We start from the raw sequence: 8844 nt of genomic DNA on the forward strand, positions 1-8844 counted from the left end.
TTTATAAGGGGAATGTTAAGAAGATACAATCTGCCTGATAATCTTATTGAGCTAATTATGAGTTGTATTTCAATAGTCTCTACTTCTATTCTTTTTAATGGGGGCAATTTAGACTCTTTCTGCCCATCTAAAGGTATAAGACACGGCGATCCTATTTCCCCTTATATCTTTATCCTCTGTATGGACTTCCTTGGTCAGCTTATCTAAGAGAAATGCGAGGCTAAGAAATGGTGTCCAATGAAAGCTTCAAGGAGTGGCCCTTCTTTCTCTCACCTCTTTTTCGCCGACGACCTTGTTCTTTTTGCCAAAGCCAACTCCGACAACTGTACAGCCATCAGGGAGGTCCTAGATACGTTCCGCAAACTTTCAGGACAATCTTTGAGTGTAACTAAATCTAGAGTGTTCTTCTCCCCAAATGTCAGCCAAGGAAACAGAGAGGTTTTAAGTGACATTCTTGAATTCCAACAAACATCTTGTTTAGGGAGATACCTTGGTTTTCCCATCAAGCACCAAGGAAGGGCGAATCAGGATTTCAACTTTGTCTTAGATAGGGTGAAGAGGAAGCTTGTGGGTTGGAAGGCAAATTTGTTGTCCATGGCAGGTAGAGCAGTCCTTATTCAAGCATCATCCTCAACCATCCCCGCTTATGTCATGCAAAGCAATTTACTGCCTGAGAAGGTGTTGGAAGGAATTGACAGAGTTAACAGAAACTTTCTGTGGGGGTCTACAGAAAACAGCAAAAAGATGCACTGGGTAGGATGGAAGAAGGTAACTAGACCAAAGGAGAATGGTGGACTGGGGCTCCAAACAGCAAAAGGGAGAAACACAGCACTCCTTGCTAAATTAAATTGGAGATTTCACACAGAAAGTAATGCTTCTTGGGCAAGAGTATTGAAGCTGAAATATTGCAACCGCCAATGCCTTAATTCCAGGAATGAGAACAAGCTGCTTAGCTCTAGAACTTGGACAAGTTTAAAAAAGGGAGAAGTCATCTTTAAGAAGGGGGCTAAATGGACTCCGGGGTTTGAAAGCAACCTTGATTTCTGGAATGATAGCTGGTCCAATTTTGGTCCATTAAGGAATGTCATTCAAGGCCCCCTAACCTGTAGCTCCTCCAGTTTGAAAGTTAAGGATGTGAGAGTCTCAGGAAGTTGGAATTGGCCAATCATCCAAATGGACCTCCCTATTGATATCATAAGGGAGCTTCAAGCCACTTTGATTCCCATTACTACCAGGGTAGAGGATAGACTGGCCTGGAAATTCTCTTCCCAAGGAGAATTTGATCTTAAAAGTGCCTATCTTCTAACCTTAGAGCCCACGGTGGAGGTACCCTTCAGGGGGAAGTGGGTTTGGAAATTGAAAACCTTGCCGAGAATCCAAGCCTTTGTGTGGAGATGTATGCACCAAAGTATTGGGGTCAAATAGTGTCTCTTGGCAAGAGGAATTCCAACTGACCCCAGGTGCCCCTGTTGCCATGATGAACCTGAGACTATTTTACATACCCTTCGAGACTGTCCGGTAAGTAAGAATGTCTGGGTCTAGCTGGGGAAACAGACTACAGACTCTTCTTTCTTCTCTGCTAATCTTCAATATTGGCTTATAGCTAATGCCAACTCTCAAGCTATGCATCATCAAGGCCCAGGTCAGTGCCCGTGGTATCAAATTTTCCTTTTTGCAATCTGGTTGATTTGGAAAAGTAGAAATCAATGCTTGTTCAATAACAAAAACCCAAATCCCAATATTGCTAAAGAGATTGTAGACCGTGCTTTTGAATTCACTCACTGTGCTTGTACTACTCTGGAAAAAAAAAAGGAGGATTATGATGAGCATCCGCTGGGAGAAGCCGTGTAGTGGATGGCTTAAACTTAATACGGATGGTTCGTCTCTAGGAAATCCAGGCTTAGCTGGTGGAGGGGGCCTGATTAGAGATGATAATGGTGATTGGGTAGTTGGTTTTGCAAGGAAAATTGGGTTCACTAGCAGCTTTATGGCTGAACTGTGGGCCCTTGGGGATGGACTCCTCCTATGTCTTCAAACCCATGCCCAAGCAGTCATAGTCGAGATGGATTCCAAAGTTATTGTTGATACCTTCTCTACTCATGCTGAAGCTAGCACTACCGTATCTGCTATTATGGAAGATTGCAAGCAGTTGGTTGCTCAAATTCCCCAAGTAAGGTTCAACCATGTCTACAGAGAAGCAAATAAGTGTGCAGACTTTCTCGCTAAACTAGGTGTCTCTCTTGATGTTGATTTTAATGTCTTTTCAAGCCCGCCTGTGGACCTTGTTAACTTGTGGGAGGCAGATGCCTGTGGTCTGTACTGTAACAGATTGTGCCCTGCCCCTGGTTTTGCTGTTTAGTTTCTCTGTTTTATTTTCCTTTTAACCAAAAAGAAAAAAAAAAAAACTATTCGAGCCCCCCACATTTATGTAGTCGAAAAGCCTCAATCAAAGGGCAGCTAAGTGTCAGATTCTGAATTACTTGCTCATCTAGATGGACAATATTCAAAGCCAAAATTTTAAGATGAGAACAGTAAAATTTGCAATTAGGCTCTAACTTACGTTTGGCTAATCTGAGCGCAGATATTGTTTCGGCCTCAAGCACTACCTGAGGTAAACTATAACGTATCCTCTTTGCAATTCTACGTTCATAATTAAAATATATCATCACAGACATGAGATTCAACACCTTGACATTTCTCTCTTAGTTAGAAAGGTTAACCATTTGACAACAAGAGGCAATAATAACTTTTCATCATGGTTGGTTAACTTGAGAGTGAATTCCTCTGCGCTTAAGTTGTGTTCAAGGTGGATTCGAAGGAAGTTATCTATGGAAATAATGAAAGCTTACTTCTTCCTCCTGAATTTTTGGTTAATTCCAGGAGTAAAACTTAGACATTCAGTTCCTTCTGCATCAAAATCCATTTCGTCGAAAACAAAACTATGGAGTGAAGTCCATACACATTGCCAAGTCTCGGAAAAAGCACTTGTTCTGGCTGCAGCTTTTGTGTCAAGAAGAGACAGGATTCGGTGAATAATGGGTTCGGGCAGATCAGATATCCGATCACCTTCTTGTTTATTTTGTAGTTCCATTCTTTCTCTTCTAGAACCTGGTCCCAAGAACCTCAAAGCTGTACTTTATTATATACATATATCATCCAAAAAAAAAAAAAGATATTAATAATAGAGATGAGAATGGACATGAAAGCTACTTCATGCACAATCAGTATCATAGCTAGAGATTTTCAAGAGTTGAACGAAAGCATATCTAATTCAGATTTGCAGAGCTCGCAAAATGATAAATTAGCACATATGGTGAATTAATTAGATTGAAGCAACAGAAAGTGATTGAGAAGGTTTGATTGAGGTGAGAGTATTGAAAACCAGACATTGTCTCTCTTAATTAATCTCCGAAACAAAGTTTCTTGATATCCAAACATGTTGTCCCTAATATAAAAAATAAACAACAACGTATCTAAAATACTAATAAATCAAACAAAAGAAGATATAATGCAACAAACATGTTCTAAACCCAAAAATGAGAAAAGCCACAATTCAAAAAAAAAAAAAAAAATTCATATTGTCAATAATTTTGTAACTCAATTGGTTAGCACTTGTCTCATAGGGCACAACATAAAAAGATAGAATTAAAGGCCCAAAGTCTTCTATTTTTATACATAGTATGGAGTTTTTAACTAAAATTCAAGGTAAAACCGAACAGGTTTAAGGCAATTTTGATTTTAATTCCATCCATTTTCATCTTTCCATCTATTTTCGTTTATAGATATCACCCTTAAATACCAGCTAAGAATATATTGTATAGTAGTATTGCAAATTAAAGCATGCCAATTTAGTTATTAAAAAAATGCAAGTTTAAATAAATAGAAAAAAACTATAAAAAATTAAAACTAATTCTCAAAAATTTAAATAAACTAAAAAAAATAACTCTACTTCTTTCCTTATTGAATTTTGTTGACATCCAACGTGAAATCTGACAAGTGACAACCCCACATCTTCAAACAGTTTAGCGCTTAGGGGTATAGAAGCTAAGGAAATTTCACAAACATAAATTGTTCTGAGTAATTGAAATTGACAATAACCAAATAGAAAATACAAACATATCAATGCAAGAAGATCTAGCATAAAGTGTTGTGATCCAGATGTCATCTAACCCTTTTCCACATCAATCATTCTTCCAATCAATTTTAAAATTTGTTGTCTGGTAGTCCACAGCTTTATAAGACTTCAACAAGGCAATCCATTTGGAATATTTAGGATCTTCTTCCCCATCTATCTTCTCAACCTTCACATCAAAAAAGGACTCATGTTGATGTAGCCCTTCTGATTTGAATAGCTTCTTAAGTAGCTTCTCATTCAGGACCTATATAAAAAGGTAATGCAATTACACAAAATGATGTTCACAAGAACTCAGTGATTATGGTACAATATATAATTGTGTAAAAGCATGATGTGAGAAAGAGAGAGGATCAATAACATACCTCTAGTAATTTGCTAGAATTCGACAATATTGATAGGGTCTCTACAGAATAATCAAGCAGCATTCTTTCTACCAAATCTGATGAACTCATTGAAGATATAATAACTATTGCTGGCCTCAAGTCCTTGAGATCAATTCCCGAAGAAAGCACCCTTTCATTCAATCCATCTAGTAGAATGACTTTGCTCTAGTAGGGAAAAAAGAAATGCACCAAAATTAAAGATATACATATATTATTTATAAAAACTTTAAAAATTCAAAAGAAAAGAGAAAATATGTACCTCAGAGTGGATAACCAAGTTTAAACCTTCAGTACTATTAAACTTTCCAACAAGTTCCTTCAATTTATCAAACCAAAGAATGATACAACTTCCAAGATCCAATTCAAGCTAAACTCCTTGCAAACTTGGAGCATTGAAAGAATGGAAGAGACATTTATTCAATCTGTACTGAAGTGAAACTAAATTGGGGGTATCAACTTCCACCACCTCAAGATCTGTACACTTCTCTAATTTGAGCATCTTAAGCGTTTGTGAAGAGATTTTGACACTTGCCATCTTGCATGTTGGGATTTCCAAGACCTCAAGAGTGGGAAACTTTGAACTTAAGGTCTGAAGCAACTCAATTGTCCTGTTACTAAGCCCAACTAGTTCAAGTCTTTTCAAATTTTTACAAGCTTCCAAGTAAATATCACAATGCACATTCACAGATTGCAATCGGTAGGAATCCTTACTCCAGTAGTAAAAGGTTTGTAAACTTGGCGCTTTAATTTCAATCCTCGAAACCTTTCTTCTAGCTAATACATGAAGCAGGTTAAGCCGAGGAAGATTTGACACCTTTAAATGTTTGAGACCATGACAGCATATTAGTCGAAAATCCTCAACCAAAGGGCATCTTAGTGTCAGATTCTGAATTACCTGCTCATCTAGACGAACATTATTCAAAACCAAAGTTTTCAGATGACAAAATTTGAACTCATTACAAGGCTCTAACTTGCAAATTTTAATCGGAGCTCAGTTATTGTTTTGGCCTCAAGCACTACCTGAGGTAAACTATAATATATCGGTTTTACAGATTCATTTCCTTCACTAAAATGTATTATTGACAAGAAGATACCCAGGGCCTTGACTTTTCTCTCAGTTGCAATGGTTAACCATTCAACAACACGAGGCAACAGCAACACCTTGTCATGGTGGGTTAACTGAAGAGCGAATTCCTCCACACTTGAGTCGCGGCTACGAAGGGTTTTATTTATGTAAGTCATGAAAGCATTCTTCTTTATCCTGATTCTTCCGTTCTCTTCTGGGGAGTTATCGGGGCTTTCACTGCTTCTCGCATCGAAATCCCATTCGTTAAAAACAACACAAGGGAATGAAGCCCATGCACGTTGCCAAGTCTTGGACAAAACACTAGTTCTGGCTGCAGCTTTAGTGTCATGAAGATGAGAGAGGATTTCGTGAATAATGGGTTCTGGCAAAACAGATATCCGATCATCACCTTCTTGTTTGTTTTGTTTCCTTTGTTTTTCCATATTGAAAGGTTTCTTGCTCACAAAGCAATTAACTCAGCGTTCCAGAACTTGAAAGTTGTAAATTCTTGGAGTTGGACAAACAGATATATCATCCACACACACATAAAAAAAGGTTATAGCTTGAGATTATTCACCATAGTTGAAGGCATACATACCTGCTTGAGAATTGTAGAGTTCTCTCTTTGAGGTTTCTTGTTTCTTTTGTGATTGTGTTTGCGGAGCTTCCTCTGTTTGTAGCCATCTAAAGTGTTTGTCTTCGACTAGGATTTGGTTTAAAAAATAATTTAAAGTTTTTTTTTTTTTTTTTTTGAGAAGGAAATAATTTAAAGTTAGAAAATAAAAATAAATAGATAGGTTTATTCGGTGGCCCATGTCAGTGAGACACTTGTACACTTCTACAATTAAAACAATATAAAATCCGGTCTTCACTTGGCCTTATCAAATCTGGTTTTTCCAGAAGATTACACGGTTTTTTTTTTGTTTTTTGTTTTTAAACAAACACACACAAAAGGTGATGGAGAGAGATTCTAAAGATTTTTCCTATACCAAAATACTAAAAAATGCAATTACTTTTTCTTTATACCTCAATAATTAGGGGTGAGAGAATTTAAACATTAAATATCTCACTTAAATTGTGCTAATTGAATTATAAAACTCTTGTGTGTGTGTGTGTGTTTCAGTCCTGTGTCTATCTCAAAAAAAAATAATAATAAATAAATAAAACATGACAATTTAATTAAATAGTAAGATTGAACTAGTGTAGTGCAAGCTGAGCAATCACCCAGGTGCCTGAGCAAGGTGAGGCACCACAAAGGCGCCTTTAAGGCTCTAAAGCAAGGCGCTCGCCTTTAGAGCCTAGGCAAGCAAGGCGACCACCTTAAGCCATGAAAAAGGTGCTAAGGCGAGAGCCCTAAGGTTTTTTTTTTTTTTTTTTTTAATTTTTTATAGAAGTTTGTTGTGAAACCTATTTTTAGATTATTAATTTCAAAAGGCATGTTATAAAACCTATTGTTAGTTTAAGTTAATTTACAAAATTGTTTTGTAAGACTTATTGTTATATAGAAGCTCGTTGTAAAACACATTGTTAGAACTAACTAATAGAGCCTAAACCATGTTAATCCTATTTTGAAATAATTTGATAGACCTAATTTCTTCATGCTGCACATTGAAAAACACCTCATTAGTATAACACACTAGGTACATATGATTTAAGTTATATATGTATAATAAATATATTAAGAATTTGACGCCTTGCTTTACTCAATGCAAAACTCGATTTTTAGAATATCGAGTTATAGCCAAATTAAACTTAAAAAAAAAAAAATGTGGAACTTGAGTTCCATTCAAGGAGCTCGAGTTCCACTTGAATATTTTCAAGGAACTCGAGTAAAAATAAAAAAATAAAATAAAATAAAAAATTTGTGGAACTCAAGTTCCTTTCCATGAACTCCGAGTTCCTTGAAAGAAACTCGAGTTCATGGAACTCAAGTTCTACTTGAATATTTTCAAGGAACTCAAGTTCTATGAACTCGAGTTCCACACTAAAACTCGATTTTGATAAAATTGAGTTTCAAAATAGGGGCATATCTCTAAATAGTTTCAGACAGGGGGCATTTTGCTGGAACTTTTCGGTGAAAGGGGTATTTTGCCTTTTTGGCCAACAACTCGTCATGGATCACAAGTACTAGATGGATTAAGATCTGACTGATTGACCATGTCAAGAGTGAATTCTTTGTCCCACTTGGAACAACATGTTGCAAAGAAAGAATAAAAATCCAAGGGTTGTATGGTGCTAACATCGTCACAAAATAATAGGGAGATGAAATTTTTTTTTTTCTATATTTTATTGTTAAGCTAAGATATTGAACATCAATGATGTCTCAAGGGTGGTTTGAGGATTTATAATTTAGGGTTATGTGGTTTTAAGGATTTAGGATTTAGGGGTATAAGATGATTAGCATAAGATAGATCTAAAAAAAAAAAAAATTTATTTTGACATATCAAAAAGTTACTTTATCTTTTTTTTAACTAATCACTTTACAATACACTCTATATCACACAATGGCGGCTCCAAAAATTCTTTTCAGGGTGGTCATTAAAATCAATTAAATTAAAAAAATTAATAATAATAAAAAACTTGAATATATTAACATCACAAAATAAAAACATACATAAATAGATAAAGTTTTAAAATTTTCTTTCACAAGTTTTCATATTTTGAAATCATTGTGAGATATGATAGTTTCACACTTTCACTATCAATGTTATTAGCTATATCTTTTTCAAATGTACATAACCAAGCAATTATTAAGTTACTGATCTCTCATTTAATTACTAACATATTGCCTAAATAAGTACTAATATAAAAAAAATGCATGCATTATCTTTTTGAAAAAAATATATACATAAATCCAACAAATTCGGCTAAAGACTAAAGTAAGCACTAACAGACTAGCTATTTATAGAGTGTGCATTTTTTTTATATATAAAAAATAGCGATTTTAAAATATACCATTTAAAAACACAATTTAAAAAATCACAATCAAATGTTTGATTTGAGATTTTAGGCTAATTTTTTTGTTTGAACAATTTTTGAGAAGTGTTATGTCCACAATATTTTTGCAACACTTTCACAGCAAAGCCTAGTTGGTAAGTTTTTACTAGTTCTAATTTGAACTTACCATTGAAATTATTTTTTTGTTTACTAGTAACAACTTGCAATTTAGGATTTGTCACAAAAATATTGTAAAAATATTGTGAACATTGCATTTCTTGCAATTTTTTTGTTCAACATTCAATGGACCAAAATTTTGGAGA

This window comes from Quercus lobata, chromosome 5 (genome assembly GCF_001633185.2).
Source record: "Quercus lobata isolate SW786 chromosome 5, ValleyOak3.0 Primary Assembly, whole genome shotgun sequence".
NCBI lineage: Eukaryota > Viridiplantae > Streptophyta > Magnoliopsida > Fagales > Fagaceae > Quercus > Quercus lobata.